Raw genomic sequence first — 18,879 nt, 5'->3', positions numbered from 1 at the left:
TATCTAGCTCTGTGGGCATTTAGAGTAGCACAGGCATACTGGAAGTCAGTGTAGGTACTGACCTGCTGGTTTTGGCTGAGTTCCAATGCCTTAATTAACACCCTCAATTCTGTTCTTTGAGCTGACCACCTTTGGGGACGTGCTTCTGCCTGTACTACCTTAGAGTCAGACAGCACAGCATACCCAGCCATCATCTTTCCATCTCCCATAGAACTACTTCCATCAGTGTATAGGATCCAGTCTGGGCTCTGGAGCAGTCTATCAGTCGAGTGTGGTCTGCTGGAAAATATTTCATCCAGGACTTCTACACAGTCATGTTCAGGGAGCCCTGCTTTTACTAGAAGATGACACCTGGGTTTGGGCTTCTAACAATTTTCATTTTCACACATGGATTCTCACATAGCAACACTGGATATTGAGTCATTCGTGCATTTGTGAGCCAATGGTGACCTCTACGGTTCCTCAGGCTTACAAGTGCATGTGGGCCTTTGAGATTGAGCTTTTGTCCCAGTGTCAGCTTGTCAGCTTCCCTTATGAGCAAAGTAGTGGCTGCAGTGTTCTGAGGCATGGTGGCTGGCTGTGGGTGACGAGACAGTACTTTTAGATAAACATGCCACTGGCCTTTGCCAAGGTCCAAATTCTTGGGTTAGGAACTCCTAGTACCATTCTGTTTTTTCATGAACAAAGTGCTTGAACTCTCTGGTTATATTAGCATGTCCTAGGCCTGGGAACTCAGAGAGTTTGGCTTTATTGTCTGAAAGGCCACCTCCTAGTTTGGTCCCCACTCAAGGGGGCCTCTGGTTTAAAATCATTTATAATGGGAACATGATGTTTGGCTAGGCCTGGGGGATTCCCCTCAGCCCACACTAGTGGGTACTCAATTTCTAATTTAGTAGAAATGATTCTATTCTGCAGAAGGAGTATAGACAACATTTTCTTTCTCTGCTCATAGCAAGAGTCATAATTAAAGGGGAGGGTGGTCTTGCTAAATCTAACTCAGCTGATCCATCAGCAGAGAAGGAAATTTGGGTCCCCTTTTTGGCAAGCAGCCCTCTCCCATAAAGGGGAGAGGCCAGTTGGGTAGGTAAAGAGATTCATGCACCACTTCATGGCCTCCTAACTGGCATCACCGGAGGCCACAGAAGGGCCTACATGTCTGAGTACCTGTGGCCCTGAAGATTGTGGATTCCTCCCCTGAGAAGGGGGGATACATATTGGATGATCATGATTTTTTAGGGCCAGTGTCTACCATGAAGTCCATTGGTTGCCCATATTCTAATCCTTCCTTCCTTCCTCCTTCCTTTCTTTCTTTCTTTCTTTCTTTCTTTCTTTCTTTCTTTCTTTCTTTCTTTCTTTCTTTCTTTCCTGCTTAGTTACATGACAACAGAATGCATTTCAATTCATTGTACACAAATGGAGCACTACATTTCAATTATCTGGTTGAACATGGTGTAGAGATGGACCATTCCTGCAGTCATACATGTACCTAGGGTAATGATGTCCATCTCATTCCACCATCTTTTCCCTACTCTAATTCTGACCATAGGCTATCAGGGGACTAATTGGAGAGAGTCAGTTTTCCCCTAGTTGGATTCTGTCCCAGCTAGGCTGATCAGATTTTTGCTGGGTTTTTCGGGTTGATAATGGCCTGGTGGTTCAGCCGTTTTGGTCCTTCTCTTTGGGTGGTTGGGGCAATCATTTCTCCCTTTTCCATGCAACATAAATATTGATTGCATCCAAAGGGGTTTCTCGTTTCTGTTGTGGGACCCCTTGACTTATGGGGTGGTCTTCCTGGGGTACAGGTCTTGACAGGGCAGCTGGTAGAAGCACAGCTTTCTGTTTCATCCATTTTTTTTAACATCTTGGCAAGCTACTTGGTTGTGATTGAGAAAAATAATTAGCTACTTTTAGTAGCTTTGTGGCATTTTTACCTGAAACCCCTCTAACTTTTGTAATTTCTTCCAGATGTCTGACTGAGCTTGCCCCACATAGGTTGCATTCACCATTCACTGGTTCTCAGGGGCCTCAGGGTCAAAGAGGGTACAAACCCTAAAGGCCTCAAGTAGTCTCTCATAAAAGTCAGCCGGACTTTGATCTGGTTTCTGTAAAACCTCAGTGGTCTTGTCTATGGTAGTGGGTTTCTTAGCTTCAGCTTTTATTCCCTGCAAGAGGGCTTGCTGATAACTTTCTATCTGGCTTCTTCCCCCCTCTATGTTGGGGTCCCACTGGGGCTCCTCCTCGAGGAAGGCTCCTCATGCTCAGCTCTCTACATCTAGTTATCCTCCTGGTGCTACAGTTTGGAGCCATTTTGGAGCCTCAGCTACCATTGATAACCCCAGCCTAATTCCCTCTTAAGATTGGGAGCCATCTCACCACAAAGGCATGAAAAGCTAATTTTGGCTTTACTATAAATTACAGTGATTTCTAAACTTGCTTCGAATGCCTGCCCATGCCTTGAACTCACCCATGCCCGGCTTTCCCTGACCAGATAACAACCCTCTCTGAAACTTTAGTGGCCCTCATAAATTTGGCTTTCCCTGGCCAGATAAGGATCCTTTCTGAAACTCTAGTGGTGCCTCATAAATCTCATGCTGAGATCTACTATCTGCCTTTGTGTTATGTGTGTCAAAATTTTGTTATCTGTAAGTTCTCAAACCCCCTTTTGTGTAACTTTCTGGGCTATAAAGCTGCGCTCCTAGAAAGCTGTGAGCTGTCTTCTGTTCCTGTGGTTTTTGGGAGAGGCAGCCTGGCCGGTCGAAATTATAGCTTGCTTTAATTTGATTTCAATTGGAGTTGGTGATTTTTTCTTTGCGTCACTGGTCTAACACCATTTGTTGTTGTTCCTCGTTGTTGAACAAGGTGAGGAGGAGCTGCTGACAGTCCACCTAAGTAGGGCAGTGAGTTTGGAGAATATATTCTAAGAGATCAGTCAGCACTTGGGGCTTTTCAGAGTATGAGGGGATGTGATGTCCCCAGTCAAGGTGATCAGTTGAGGAAAAAGGCTGGTAGTAATAAACCGGTCCTGCTCCCTGTAGGGTTCCATCACTAGCAATCTACTGTGGGCCTCTGGCCCTTCATAAGGGCATTTGAAGTTCTGATGCCACTGCTCCATGTGCCAATTAGAGGTGCCTACTCAGTGGTTCTGATTGGAACCTGGTTGTGGGGGCACAATGGCATCAGGAGCATTAGTAGAGGTGAAACAGAAGGAGGTGGGCTGTCTGGCAACCGTGGACCTCCTCCTTCTGGTGGGGAAGCCATTGCCACATAGGGTGGTGGGGAAAGGAGTGGATCTTCAGATTCCCCTTGGACAATGGTGGCTGTTTCTCTTGCTGTGTAGTCTTTTTGCTTGATTGAGCTACTAGGATCTTGCACCATCCCTGACCTATAATGCAGAACCAAACCCAAGTCTGCCTCAGCTGGGCAATCTCCAACCACTGATCTATATACAGGAACTGACCCGGATGGCCAGGGTCTCCTGTTACTACTTTATGTACTGATTGAACAGTGGCCACATCTAAGGTTTCATCTAAAGGTCACCCAACCCAAAAGAGGGCCATTGTAGAACACCAAGAGTATCATTTTCCAAGGCTCAGTTTTACGCCATAATATCCAGAGAAAACTTTCTTAAAGTTCTTAACCATACATTTTAAGACAGTGGGTTTTAGTTATGAGGCTGAGCTACCTGTTGTATGAAAGTTCCCATCCTAAGACAGTGTTTCACAAGTAGAGGGGAAAACACCTTCATCTGCCTGGCCACTCTATTCACAGAGATTTAGGTGTCTTATAGCATCAATGGCAGGTTAGTATAATCCTCTGACCCAGATCAGCACCACAGGGAGGGACTTTTTGGGGGAGGAGTACTGGAGATTGAGCTCAGGGGCACTAGACCAGTGAGGCACATCCCCAGCCCTATTTTGTATTTTATTTAGAGACAGGGTCTCACTGATTTGCTTAGCACGTCACTTTTTGCCAAGGCTAGCATTGAACTTGTGATCCTCCTGTCTCAGCTTCCCCAGCCTCTGGGATAACAGATGTGCACCAATACACCCAACTATAGGAGGGACTTTTTTAAATTTTATTTTTTTTAGCTTTTTAGGTGGTCACAATATCTTTATTTTATTTTTATGTGGTGCTGAGGATCGAACCCAGTGCCTCACGCATGCCAGGCGAGTGCGCTACTACTTGAGCCATATCCCCAGTCCCTAGGAGGGAATTTTGATCCCCAAGGGGTTGACTCTGCTTTAAGCTTCATGAAGTCACCACAGAATCACAGGTTAGGACTCATTTAGACTCCATGGTCTTAAGACAGTGGAACACAGACTTTCATTCATTCCAATCAAGCATGTGCATATACACGCGCATACACGTACACACAAACTGAATTGACAGACAGACGTCCTGAAGGTGCAGACCCTTCCCTGTGTGACAACACAACAGTCACTGGTCTCTGGGAAGTGATCAGTTTCCCCTTCTACCGTAGGGCAGGACCTGACTTAGGCAGATGCCCCAGGGGGACTCACCAGTCTGATGTCCTGTTCTGAAATCTGCTTTGGTTCTCCTTCTGAGTCTGTTGGGGAAGAAGTAAGAGCCAGGGCCAGAACACCTTGAGTCAGAGTCTGGATCCAACAATCAACCAGGTGGAACCTATCTGGCTGTCACCAGGCTGGTGGCCATGGCTTTTTCCAGTTCTCCAACAATGCTGGCACAAAGTGCCAGCTCAGTTGTCCGTTTTCCAGCCAATGCACCAAAATGTGTTAGGCAGAAATATAGAAAATTATGCCACTGGAAAGAGAGAAGCAGCCCTTGGTGATGCAGGAGAGCAAGGTGTGTTCAGCATCAGTGTGGGCTAAGCAGAGTCTTCTCCAAAAGCTGAGCACATCCCTTTGTTCTCAGTATCTTTTATACAGGATAGACTTCCGGATTTTAAGACTTTCTCATGTAAGTAGCCTTGTTCTCTTTTCTCTCTTATCATGAAGGTCTTGTTGCTGCCACAGCTGCTAAGCAAGCATGATTACACCAGCAGAAACTAGCCGGTTGCAATTATTAACAGAGATGAAAAGGAAAAAGAAACATCTTAGGAAGGAGTTCCTCCTTTAGCATGAATAGAAAACAGTGATTCCTATCAAAATTTTTAGATGAGTGTTGAAATATGCAGTTATATATTATTATAATGTATGTATATTATTGCATATTATAGAAGGCATTATGAAATTGTATTATGGAATCTTCCTTGGTAGCCAACTTTTATTTGTTTTTGTAGAAACCAACAATTATCCAAGGATTGGTTTAATTTGTCATTAATTTTTTATTATTTTCAAAAATATTGATTGTACTAGAATTTATCCTATTGTTTTTCAGAGACATGTTCTTTAAAATAACCAGATATACTGAAATATCAGTACAATTATTTTACCAAGTCATAACATTTCAAATTTGTGCTGAAGAAAGAAATGTGTATCAAATTTCCCTACACATTTAGATAGACCTCATTGCAGTAAATTTTTCTATATTGGTCATCTGTTCTGTGAACAAATACATAAACATAGTGATAGTTTGTTAATATAACAGGATCATTTTAGTGGAAATTGTTCTGATTAACTGAATTTCATCAACTCTCTGAAGAATACAAATATATTTCCAATGCTTTATTGAGGTGTGATTCATGTGTAATTCACTGTGCATATTTAAAATCCTCACTAGTTTTGACATCTGTATACACCAATGAAACCAACACTACAGATAAGGAAATATATATCTATTATCTTAAAAAGTGTTTTCAGCCCCTTTGCCATCCTCATACCCACATACCTCCCTCCAGCCTCCCTGCCTGTTCTACCCTCCCCATTTTCAAGCAACCACTAATCTCTCACTGTAGATTGTTTTGCATTGCTTATAATTTTATGGAAAGAGACACATATATCCCTTTTTCTGGCTTCTTGCTTTCAAACTATTAATTTTAGATTTATCCAAATTGTTGCATGATTGACTATTTCTTTTTAATTGCTCAGCAGTATCTCATTATATGGATATACCACAATTTCGTTTGATCCGTCCACTTTTTTATGGATGATGGGTAGTTTTAGTGTGTGTAAATGTGTCTCTCTCTGTATGTATGTATGTGTGTGTATGTATATATATATACATATACATATATATAATATATAATATATGTATAATATATGTATATTATATATATTATATATATGTGTGTATATATATATATATATATATATATATATATATATATATGCTAGTATTTATTTTTTCAGGCAAATATTAGGAGTACAATGGCTAGAGCATATTGTAGATATAAGATTAATATTGACAGAAACTAACAAAGCTTTTCCAAAGTGTTTCTATGAGTTTTCATTCTCGTGAGCATATATGAGAGCTCCATTCTCCCCAAACTTGTCAGTACTTGGTATGGTCAGTCCTTTTAACTTTAACCATTTTCTTGGGTGTAGTGGTATCTCATTGGAGTTTTAATTTACATTTCTATAGCAATTAATGATTTTGAACACCTTGCCATATGACTTTGCTATTTATATGTGTTATTTGGTGAATTGTCTGTTCAAGTTGGCTTCCCATTTATTCATTAGTGTGTCTTTTTTCTTCTCACTGACTTGTAAATGATTTCATATTTTCTGGATAGAGGTCACTAGTCAGATACATGACTTTCAGATACCTTTATCATACTCATTTAATTATTCATTTATTTTTTGATGCTGGGAATTGAACTCAGGGTTACTTTACCACTGAGCTACATCCCCAACCACTTTTTTAAATTTTTGATAGTAGGTTTAGCTAAGTGGTCTAGGCTGGCCTCCAACTTGCAATCCTCCTTCCTCAGCCTCTTGAGTTTCTGCGATTACAGCTGTGCAGCAATGGGCCCAGATTTTTCACAGTCATTGGCTTATCTTTTCATTATCTCAACCATGTTTTTTGAAAAACAGAACAATTTTTTTTTATTTTGAGGGGACCATTTATAATTTTAATCATTTAAAGTTAAGATGCTTCCATTGGTATCACCTAAGTTTTATCTAACCCATGTTACAAGCATTTTTTCTGTTTCCTTACAGCAGCTTATACATTTAGGTTTTACGATTAAGTATCAGATTCAGTTTGAGTTGACTTTTTATATGAGATACAAGGTATGGACCACAATTCATTTTTATATATTTGGATATCCATTTGTGTTAAGCATTTGTGGAAAAGACTCTCCTTTCTCCTCTTAGTTTCTTTTGTTCCTTTGTTGAAAATTTGTTGTCCATCTAGGTGTGAGCCTATTTCTGGACTCTTTCTTCTGTTCCTTTGATGTCACAGGGTTCCATTTCATGCTTTGAGTGGAAATCTTGTTGCTGGAGCACAGGTGGGTGATTTTAAAACTGACATATTTGTCTTTTTTTCCCTTTTCTTCTTAACCTTTCCCTCCCTAACAGCAGCATGTGCAAGGCTAACATTTTCCCCAGCCTACGCTAAGCTATCATGTCCTTTACACTGGGAAGCATATCACTGCCCACAAGAATAAAGAAACACCAAACCTGGGATGTGGAGTGATAGCTCTCTCAAGGACATCCACTGGACACTAATTATATCTACTGATAATGTTTGTCTCCCAGGCCTCTATTCCTGCTTTAAAATTCTCAAGTTCCCCCATCAGGGAGAATCACAGCATGTGGGGCCGGAATTCCCACTGTGTCTCCTTTGCTAACAAATCACATAAAACATTTTCCTTTTTCTCAAAAACCTGTCCTCATTATTAGATTGACAATAAAAATAAGGACTGAGCTTTTGGTATTATACTTGTCTACTTTGATGCCAACACCAAAGTCTGATAACTGTAGGTTTATATGGGATCTTATAATACTTAATCAAGTGGTGTATGTCCTCTAACTTGGTTCTTTTTCTAAGTTGTTTGTGATAGTCTAGGTCCTTTTTATTTCTACATAATTTTAACATCAGTTAATAAAATTCTTTTAAGTTTTTGCAGGGCTTTTTGGGATTGCACTGAATCTATGTATGAATTTGAGGAGAATAAAGATCTTAAAAAATCTGAGTTCCATGAACACAATACTTCCTCCACTTCTTTGGGTCTTTTTAAATTCTCTTGGCAATATTTTGTAGTGTTAATACAGAGATTTCACATATGGACAAGTAATTCATAAATACTTCATATTTTTGATGCTGCTATAAATGGCATTCTTTCTTAAATAGCATTTGTAATTACTATATATTCACTGAACCATCATCACAAACATTCAATAATAGATATTGAGGAATCTTTCTGTTTGAATGCATAGGCCATTGTACAATGTAAAAAATATTTGATACTTAATGTGCATATACATGATTTCTTTATCAGTTTTCAGAAATCATTAGGAAAACATTGAAACTAAGGAGAAAAAAAAAAAAGTCACCTCTCCAGATAGATGTCAGGACGAGTAAATTTGTATCCCTCATTCTCCCTAGAGGTCAGTCACTGATAGTGTCCCTTTTAGAAGATGGGCTTCTGGCGCTTGAGACATGCTCACATTATACTGTTGTGCTATTGTGGCCTCATGAGCCCCACTTAGCAACCACTCTTGGTGATGAAGATGAGAGAGGAGATGGAATCCTGCCCTTTCTGCCAAGATACCTGGGTGTAGGACCACATGAGGTGGCCGATCCCTGAAGTATGAGTGGGATTAGGAAGAAGCATGCATGTTGACATTGGGACCAGTAAACTAGAAAGACAGAAATCATGTGAATGAAACTTTTAAGGCAACAGTTTATATTTCATCTCCAATAATCCTCACTCCTACACAGGTTACCTGTTCTTATTATCATTATTCACATCAAGGTACTCACTTTAGGAGAATTTAAGTAACTTAGGAAAAATCCTTTGTGATCTTCCTCTGGTCAGGTTCTCCTGAATTGTTCTCAAGTTTTCCCATTTGGTGTTCATGCCCTGTGAGCCCTGAATGATCGAATTTTCCTGGTGGAGGACATTACATGTTTGTTATTGTCCAACATTTTTAAAAAAATAGCTGATTCTAGTTTTAAATCACACGATTATTGAAATTAATAAAAGTCTTATTTAATGGAAAATTCTTAGTGTATCTTAAAGTAGTTCCATCTGCTGTTGACCCCTAATCTCCATGTCATTCACTGATTTCTCTCTTTCCTCATCAGTATAGTTTGAGGTATCAATACTGTGGAAGGGTCTCTCTCAGGGAACAAGGCCTTTACCTTCCATTACTCCACCCCTACACAGGCTTCCCAGTCCTTCTTTCACCTCTCATAGTCATCCATGGTGCAGGACATTATGTACACAACTACTAGACATGATGCAGATGGCCCATCCTCCCTGCTACTTCATTATAGCCCCAGCACGGCTATCTGGTGTTTCAAGTTGTAGTTGCCCCTGAGCATGTCTTCACAGTCTTTTTTTACACCTACCAGATTTCTGTGGCAGAATTAGAATCATTCTGTACATTAATTCACAAGCTGGCTTTTTCCATGTTTTTATTTCATTGGTGCATTGAGTTGTACACAACGGTGGGGATTGTTGTCATGTATTTGCACATGCACAAAATATATCAATATAATTTGGCCAATTTCATTCCCCAACATTTTCCCTTACCCTCACGTCTGCCCATCCCCTGGTTCCTTTCCTCTGCTACTGATCTCCTTTGGATTAATAAGCTGGCTTTCATGGCAGTTTTTGTATTTGTTTCCTCTTTGAATCCACGACTTTGTATAGAGGTTTGATGATGGAGGAATGTTGATGTCACCTCTTGACAGAATCTTGACTGTAGCTTGAACATATTTAAGCAGGAAGGTGGGAGAGAGAGGCTGTGGCCCACACCTATCCTACAGAGCTTTCTGGAAGTTTATGTGGAAAGGGGGACTTTCCCAGCACACAAGGATACTGGTGGCCTTTAGACAGAAAGTGCAGTCTCTTACTATGCTGAAGAGAAAGCTCTATGTGAGAGGAATAACAAGATCATTTAAATTTGTATGCTTTGAGGGCTGGTGTTATAGTTCAGTGGTAGAACACTTGCCTGGCATGGGTGAGGCACTGGGTTTGATCCTCAGCACCACATAAAAATAAATAAGATATTGTGTCCATGTACGACTAAAAATATTTTTAAAAATTCATATACTTTGAGATCTATTCACGCATACCTGGAGATTTATGTAAGAAAAAATGGAACCAGGCCATTTATTAACTTTGTAACCTGCCTTTACCCTTATGATGACCTTTTTTTTTCTCATTTTCATTTCAGGCATGTGCCACTGTGCTCAGCTTTTTTATAAGCATTGCTTTATACAAAGTTCTTAAAGTATCCTGTCAAGCCACTGGCAACTTTGAAATTTTGAATTAATGTAATAAATTCAAGATATTATCTATTTCTATGCCTCACATTAAGTTGAATAAGTACCTGTATCTTTATGTTTTCAAACCTTTATGTAAACATGCGGATACAAGGAGGAAAAGAATACAAAAATTCCCATAAATGTCAGCTTATGAATCAAAGAGAGATCAGTAAACTAATGTGCTTTAGCAATATATTTCTATGATAAAATTTGAAAATATAATTTCAATATTTTCATATAAACCAGTTTTGCATGATATGGTCCCTGATATTTTATTTCATAAGTATCCTCATCCTGAAAAATTTATTTTCCTTATCATCTTCCATTACAAACAATAATGTACTTAACACCTTGTACATCTATATGTAAATACCTTTGTAAGCATTTGAATTCCTCACCTCCCTCCCTCCCTCCTTCCCTCCACCCACTCCTCTTTCTTTCTTTCTTTCTTTTTTTCTACTGGGGATTGAACCCAGGGGTTCTCTACCACAGAGGAACATGCCCAGCCCTTTTATTTTATTTTGAGATAAGATCTTGCTATCTTTCCAAGGCTGTACTTGAACTTGCAATTCTCTTGCCTCAGCCTCCTGACTCCCTGAGATTACATGTAGGTGCTAATGTGCCCAGCTCTTTTGTAAGCATATCTTTATATAAAGTTCCTAAAAGTATCTATAAAATTTCACATTAATGTAATGGATTCAAAATGTGATCAATTTATATTCCATCCATTGCTATGTATATATACCTACACATCTACACATGAGAAACACTGGCAATGATTGCTAAATCTGATAGGCAAAAAAAAATTTACCTTTCATTATTGTCTTTATGTGAACTCATTTGTACTGCCTTTTAGAATTTCATCTTGTGGATATGACATAATCAATTTTCACAACCCCATGTTATGCAGTGTTCTCATTTCCTCTATTATCTATACTCTGTGGATAATATTTTTTAAAAGTGTGTACTAATAGAGCTCACAGATCAGAATAGTTGTCACAAGGCTGTTTATGCTGGTGAACAAAATATGTCTTCTTTGAGTCCAGCAAACCATCTTGGGAGAATTCTAGCACTGTGTTAGGGGAACTGGATCAGTGTATAAGAGAAAGAGAGGGCCTGTGCATGTGCTGACTACCACAGTTCTCTCTGTTCCTTCTGCCTCTTCATGACTTTGCATCCCAATTGGCCTCCCTTTCTGAATGAAGGCTGGAAATGAAGGAAGGGAATTATAACCAGATGGCACTCCCTATAATCAGAGCCTTGTCAACACCACCACACTACATCCCAAAAATGGGCTTCTAAAAGGAAAATTGCTAGTGTGGAATGTATGGAAGCTTTGATTAATATTGTCATTCTGACCCTCATAAAGGTAGTGCTATATAGTCTCCCCTAGTACAGGCCTGTGAGAAAGGCTACGGAGGATTGTAAAATAAAATAAAAAAAAAATAGTGTTGATATCTTGTCACCGAAGAGAGGGTCCTGGATTCTGTTGTGGATCTAGATACCACACACTGCTGCAGTTGGCAGATGTGGAAATGATCACATGCAAGTTGACTGTTGCACACAAGGATAGTCTGAGGTAGCCAAGGATGGCAGGTGGGGGAAAAGGTCCTCACTCAGAGGAACACAGGACAGAGTCCGCAGGCCTGGAATGTAGATACAGTTTTATATTGAAGGAGTTGGGATATTCCCCTTGGGCATATTGATTGTTTTGAATTAAGGGCATATTGCTGTTTTGAAAGCAGTATGTACGAGAAGATTATTCTAATCTCTTTTCTGTTTCTTAAAAGCAGGGGATGTAATTTCCACATGAAAGACAGCTTCCCTCTACCAAAAGGACTAATATTCTTGTCCTCATGGACAAGAAGTCCAGACTGAAAGAATTCTGTATAGACCTTGTTTAAATAACTTTTATCTTTCAAGCCTCCTCACATAATTTACCTTTGTTTAATTGAATATATAAGTAAATGGCTCTTCCTCTTTGGATCTTCATTGTTTTTATGAAGGCCCCTGTGCCATGAAAAAAATGCATTAAATAATTACTATTCTTTTCTCCTGATGATCTGTCCTGTATCAATATAAATCTCAAGTTCAGCTGAAAAGAGCTAAATGCCCCAGAATATACTTTCAAATTCATAGGAAACATTGCATCAAGGCCTTTTTATGAAAAAGTTTGGTTGTTCCTATGATAGAAGAGAAGCTCAATCCAGTATCATATCTTTAGCAGTTTTCTTGCTATATAACTTACAGATGATGAAATTTTATCCAATTTGAGAAATTATAATAATGAGTAAAGTTGTGCAAGTGTCACCATAAGGGAGTTTTATACATTTCTTCACCCCAGAAAGTCTCATTATGCTTAAATGTAGGTAAACCTTGTGCCCACTGTCAGCCCTGGGATCACAGACTTTCTGTGTGTCTCTGTGGATCCCCGCCCCCCTGGACACTACATTTAAGTGGCATCATATAACATTTGGTCATTGGTGTCTGAATTCATTCACTTAAAATAGTATGTCAAAGGTTTGTTCTTGTAGAATGTGTCAGTTTCATTCTTTCTAATGTCTGGAAAATACTCTCGTATATGAGTATACCACTAGTTGTTATCCCTTCATCTGTGATTGTCATTTAGGTGGCATCCACTTTTTGGCTACTTTAAATAATAATGCCATGTGCATACATGACTATTATGAATAATAATGGTACACATGACTTTTTGTGTACAAGTGTGTTTTCATTTATTCTAGTTGTGAACCTAGGTGTGGAATTCCTGGGTTAATGATACTTTCTCTTCAACCATTTGCAGGACCTGCCAAAGTGTTTTGCCCCTGGCAGTGATGAGGAGAACAAGCTTAGTCAAATGTTTTTCTCATGATTACACTGGGGTTGTGGCTTTTGAGAAAGAATACCACTGAGTTAAATTGCCCTTCTCATTACATCATATCTGGGAGTACATGATACACAGGTGACATCACTGAGGTAAAGGGAAGAGGAACCATGCTTGGTTCTCTGCTGCAGGGAGGGAAAACACAGGAGGAAGAGAGATTAACCTCTTCTACAGTGGGAGTCCTGACATATTTGATACAGACCTTCCACCAGCAACTGAAGGTGTCCAGGCTGGCACGTTCTCTCCCTGGCTCTGGTAGTGGGCTTGGTGAGCAAACTCTTTGCTATCTAGCTCTGTGGTTAGGAGCATGTGCTTCGTAGTCAGTCACACATGTCCATAAACAGGGCACTACCCACATTGTCATGAGGGTTAAATCCAGCCACATACCCTAAGAATATGGCATTGGGCTCAGTTAAAAATTGGCTCATAAGCCCTGGCTTGATTTCTGTCTACAGCTAGAGACTTATATGGCTCCCTCAGCCCCCTCACCCAGATCCCATTAACCAAATGGCAGAACACAATCACCTTGTGATGCCCTTCTCAATCCTCCCTGAATCTCCTTTGTTGGTAAAGCTAGGACTTCTGTATTGAAGGTCATTTAATAAATAACATCTGCATTATACTGTCATGTATAACTAATTAGAACAAGTAAAAAATAACACCATAATATGAGCCTTTAAGGACTGATAACACCCATTTGCCACCAGCACTGTATCCATTGATGCTTTATTCACTGAGAACAAGTCCTACCTGCTTTGGTTTTTCTGTGCCAACCTGATCTGCTCATTTTCCCCTGACCTGCCAGGTTGGAAGAGAGCTCTATAAAGGTGAATAAACTTGCACATTCACAGGTTTTTATCCACTACAGTTACCAGATTTAGCAAATAAAATATAAGATGCCTAGTTGAATTTGAATTTCAGATAAAATTATATTGCATTCCACATCCAGTAAAAACATTCATTTTTTAAATCCAGAATTCATATTTCATTTCTATCTGGCAACCCTGCATAGGGAGAGCTCTTTTTCTAACCAAGGTGCTCCATGCAACAGTCCTAGCTGAACTCCAAGCAGTCGCCAGCACCAGCCGTCATCCATGTGAGGAAGGTCTCTGGATGTTAACAGTTGAGTGGAGCCTCCACATGCCTGTAACACTAGGTGACAGACAGCACATGTAGCAGAAAATGCCCAGTTGAGCCCAGTCACCAGAAACAAGCTACTTACAAGGAAAAAGAGGTTAATTTATCTCATAGTATTGAAAGTTGAAGGAATGGCACTTCTTACAGATTTGTATTGGTGAAGGTCCTGTGGCAGATGGCAGGGGCAGGATCATGTGCAAGAGCAAGATTACACCTGGAACAAGGAAGCAGAGAGAGCTGCATGGGCCAGGCCAGCAATCCTCTCCTAAGAACTCAAGGACTCGCACCTCTGAGAAGACACAGTTAACCATGGCAGTTGGTGGAAGGCTCAGACTTGACACAGGAAGAGTATTTAGTGGCCCCTTAAAGACCTGAGCCTTTAAAAGCAACACCATAGGGAGTCGGCAGACACATAAAAAGAAGAGTGTGGGCCTGCCACCTCTGAAGAGCAGAACAGAAACGTGCTCTTAAAGGGGCTGCTTACTACTAATGTTGCAGGCAGTTCAAAGACCCCCCTCCTTAAACCCAATTCTTGCATAAAATTCAGAAATATTTCAGACATGTCCCTCATATTAACAGGCATCAGTTTGTTAGAATAGATGGGAAAGGGGATAAGGGAGCGAGCAGGTCCTCTCAGAGAATAAATGGATATCATGCCTCTCTTGCACTCCAGTTTTATTGGGGGATCCCAGAGAAGTTTCCAGAGAGTCCCACCAAGGTTCACCTCTTGAATTTTGAATGACAGCAGAAGTACATGAGACATTCAAGTCCCTGTTGCCATGACAACAAGAGGTCATTGTGGCCGATGCTGCCTGATTCCAATTGGATTCACCTTATCTCCCTGAGTTCTAGAATCTGGTGTTATAAAGATCACAGAAGTCTCCCCCTTCAGGTTAGCCTGCATTCTTCTCATGGACATCATTTCAGACCTGCATTTCTTCTGCAGATAATAAGTAGTTTGCTAAGGAATGTGACATATCCTGTCCACTTAAGCCAGGCAGGGCTACAGGTAAATTGCTTCTTGGAAAATAAAGCATGTGGGGGTCAGCACATTAGACCCATTTTATAGAATTAGTCCCTTAACCTCATGTTCCCAGCACACACATCTGTCTGTCCCTATCATCAAGAGACTTAAAGGGATGGCCTGGATTGTGGGCTCCCTGTTTCTCTTTACAGCCTCAGCCATCATGTGAATCATTCTTGCCATACAACAGGAGTGGGTGTGTACAGAGGTTAGATGTGTTTTAGTCATGGATGTTCCTCCACATGGAAGAAAATATCAGGAATGGAGGATAAGAATTCCCCAGAATAAACTATTGTATGGTTGATTTGACTAGGATTCTACCCAATAAATGCATATGTCATTATAGATCTGCATCCCAGATATAACTCGAATGTCATTTTTGGTGTTCCTAGTTCATTTAGACCCATGACTATGGACAGCCTCTGAGTTTCTGCTATAGATGGCAAACTACATAGGATGGTATGTGAGTTTTACATGTTCCTCTCAGAAGGCTAGCTCAACTCCAAGAGCCCTAGGAGTCATCCACCCCAGTTTGTCTGTATACTGATGATACTCTAAAGTCATTTTTAAAGTTGATACTATCGCTGCTCACAAGGACATACATTGTTCCAACAACCTGGACTGAGCGCTTCCAATTGCCAGGATCCCACCAATGTCCTCTAATTTTGGGGTATCCTGAAGGGTGACAGTGTTTTGCTTTAAGGGAAAGACAAAGAGACAAAAGGAAAGATTTCATAGAAGGCATTTCCTAAGTACAGGAGCAGCCTGTGTGTTCCAGTGGCCATAGAAACCTGACTTCATTTTGGCGACTGTGACAGATTGACTTGCTCTGGTTTGGGAGCAGTGTCTAGCCTCAAGGTGTTTGGACTCAGCAGATGGTGTGGGGTTCCCAGGGTGGGAGCTAAGCCTCCTTGGGGTGTGAGGAGATGAAGGGATCCCAGACCCAAGTCGTCTTGTTCCTGGGGACTCACTGCCCCACTGAGATGTGGGACCCTGCTAGACCCAGTTAACATGTTGTCCCGTGTGGTTTTTTTGTGATCCTAAGTGCCTGTGTATTTAGAAAAGAGAAGGAGACACAGTAGATTTTAATCAGGGGAGTAAGGGTTAAGAGGAAGAGAAGAAAATGAAAGAACTGGGGAATAGAGTTGACCAAATTATGCCATGAACATGCATGAATATATAACAATGCATTCCAATTTTATATGTAATTGTAATGCACCAATTAAAATAAATAAGTCAATTGAAGGAGGACAATAGAGTAAAGGAACAGGCTTGGGGGAGTGAGGAGGCATGAAAAGGGGATAATGCTGGGATTGAACTGCAGAGAACTGTTTGATGCGTTCATGAATATGTGCAAATGAACACCACTATTAAGTATAACTACAATGCAGTAAAATTTTTAAAAATTTGTTTTCCCCCAGAGTCCTCCAAAGGTGAATATTGAGCTTGTTTTTGTGTGTTTCAATTTTTATTGTGTTACTAGTAACATCATCAACTAATACATGCTTATGTATTTGATGTGTTTTAATTCATTGTGTTCATTATTTTCTGTTATGTTCAAAATGAAATGTTTGTCTGGTAGGAACCATTTCAGCTTTCTTACCTAGTCTTTGTGATAGAATCTCTAGTGTGATAGTTTGGTCCACACTCATCTAGGATGGTATGTGAGTTTTACATAGAGTCAGAGTCAGCCATTTCCCCACAGGGTTTGGCTCCTTTTAGTGGGAAATGGTTTAGAGGATATTGTCAGGGTCCTCAAACTGCTCATCGCTCCTGTGTTGCTCATTGTTTCTTATCCTTTTCAGAGCTCATAACCAGTGAGTGTCTATTATGTTTGTAAGAAAGTGGACATCATCTGCTACCATCCTGGGCTGCAGGTAATCATTTTTTGCAGCTTTGATTTCAACTGTCCAATTTTTAATAAGATAATCAAATATAGTATGTATATTAGTTTTCTTTATTCACAGGTGATTGGTGGCATATTCTATTTTTTTTATACCGGGGATTGAACCCAGGGGCCCTTAACCACCAAGCTACATCACCAGTCCCCACCCCTCTTTTTTTGAGACAGGGTCACGCTAAGTTGCCTAGGGCCTCACTAAGTTGCTGAGGCTGGCTTTAAATTTGTGATACTTCTCCCTTAGCATCCCAAGCCACTGGATTTACAGGCATGCCCTGCTGAAACGTGGCATATTCTACTACTTGAGCATTATCCAATGGAAATTTCTTCAGAAATGAAAGTGTTCTCTATCTGAACCTTCTGTATCCAAAATGTACAAGGTGATTTTCACTGGCTACCTGTGGCTGTTTAGCCCACGAATCATGATGAGTGTCACTGAGAAACTGAGTTATAGTTTTACTTAAATATGAGGAGGATTACAAGTTCAAAGCCAGCTTCAGCAATTTAGCAAGACCCCATCTCAAAATAAAGTATAAAAAGGACCGGGTATAGGGCTAAGTGGTTAAGAATCTCTCGGATGAATCCCTAGTACCATAAAAGAAAGAAAGAAAGTAGAAAAGAAAAAAGAATTAGAATCACTGTTTATAGGTTCACAAGCTGGGATTTAAGTGAGTTATTATTTTCCATAATGCAGGTGTGTTATTGCCATCTTGTGACAGAATCTTGAACTGCATCTTGGAAACAGCTGAGGAGGAAGGAAAGCAAGAGAGACTGGCTCTGGCCAAACATATCCTACAGAGATTTCTGGAAGTTTGTGTATAAAAAGGGGAATTTCCAGTGTGTAGGGATATTGAGGGCCTCCAGATAGAAAGTGAAGTGTATCATTACCGGGAGGAGAAGCTCTATGTGAGAAAATCAAAAAGATCCTGTTTTGGGGCATTGAAACTTCTGGATAAATAGGTGGAGATATACAGACAAAAAAGATTCTATACCAATTATGATCTTTGTAACACAATTTTCTCCATAATATGGGTATCTTTCCAGGAAAATATATTTCTTTGATTGCATTTTTAATCTTCAACAAAATTTCAGGCTTCTCCCCCGCTTTGTGTGTTTCATTGTGGATGCCCAGAATTTCATTAGTACGGAAGTAATGAATATTTATTTCCTTATGCAATATTTCTATGACAAATAATAGCATAACTGACATGCTATTAACACTACATATACACATGCACACACTATATATGCATGTACGCCTAGGCTAATATATTCATAATCATTTCTATTAACACAATGACTTCTAAATGCTCTGACTAATTTATATTCCTAACAGTGAACATAAAAGTACATATTTCTCCACACGTAAGAGATAATAGATTCATAGCTAATCTGATAGTAAAGGAATCTTACATCATTGTTGTTATTATTAGTTGCTTTGCTGCTTTGTAGAATTCTAGCCTATGGAAAAAAAATAATATACTTTACAACACTATGTTATTTAGGGTGTTTTGTGGGGGGGGTGTATGTTTATTTATTTTTTATTTGTTCATTTTAGATACACATGACAGTAGT

The sequence above is a fragment of the Marmota monax genome, unplaced genomic scaffold (assembly GCF_021218885.2).
Source record: "Marmota monax isolate L192 unplaced genomic scaffold, Marmota_monax_Labrador192_F-V1.1 WCK01_AAM20220418_F8-fsc00050, whole genome shotgun sequence".
In the NCBI taxonomy this organism is placed as follows: Eukaryota; Metazoa; Chordata; class Mammalia; order Rodentia; family Sciuridae; genus Marmota; species Marmota monax.
This window is presented reverse-complemented; position numbering follows the sequence as displayed.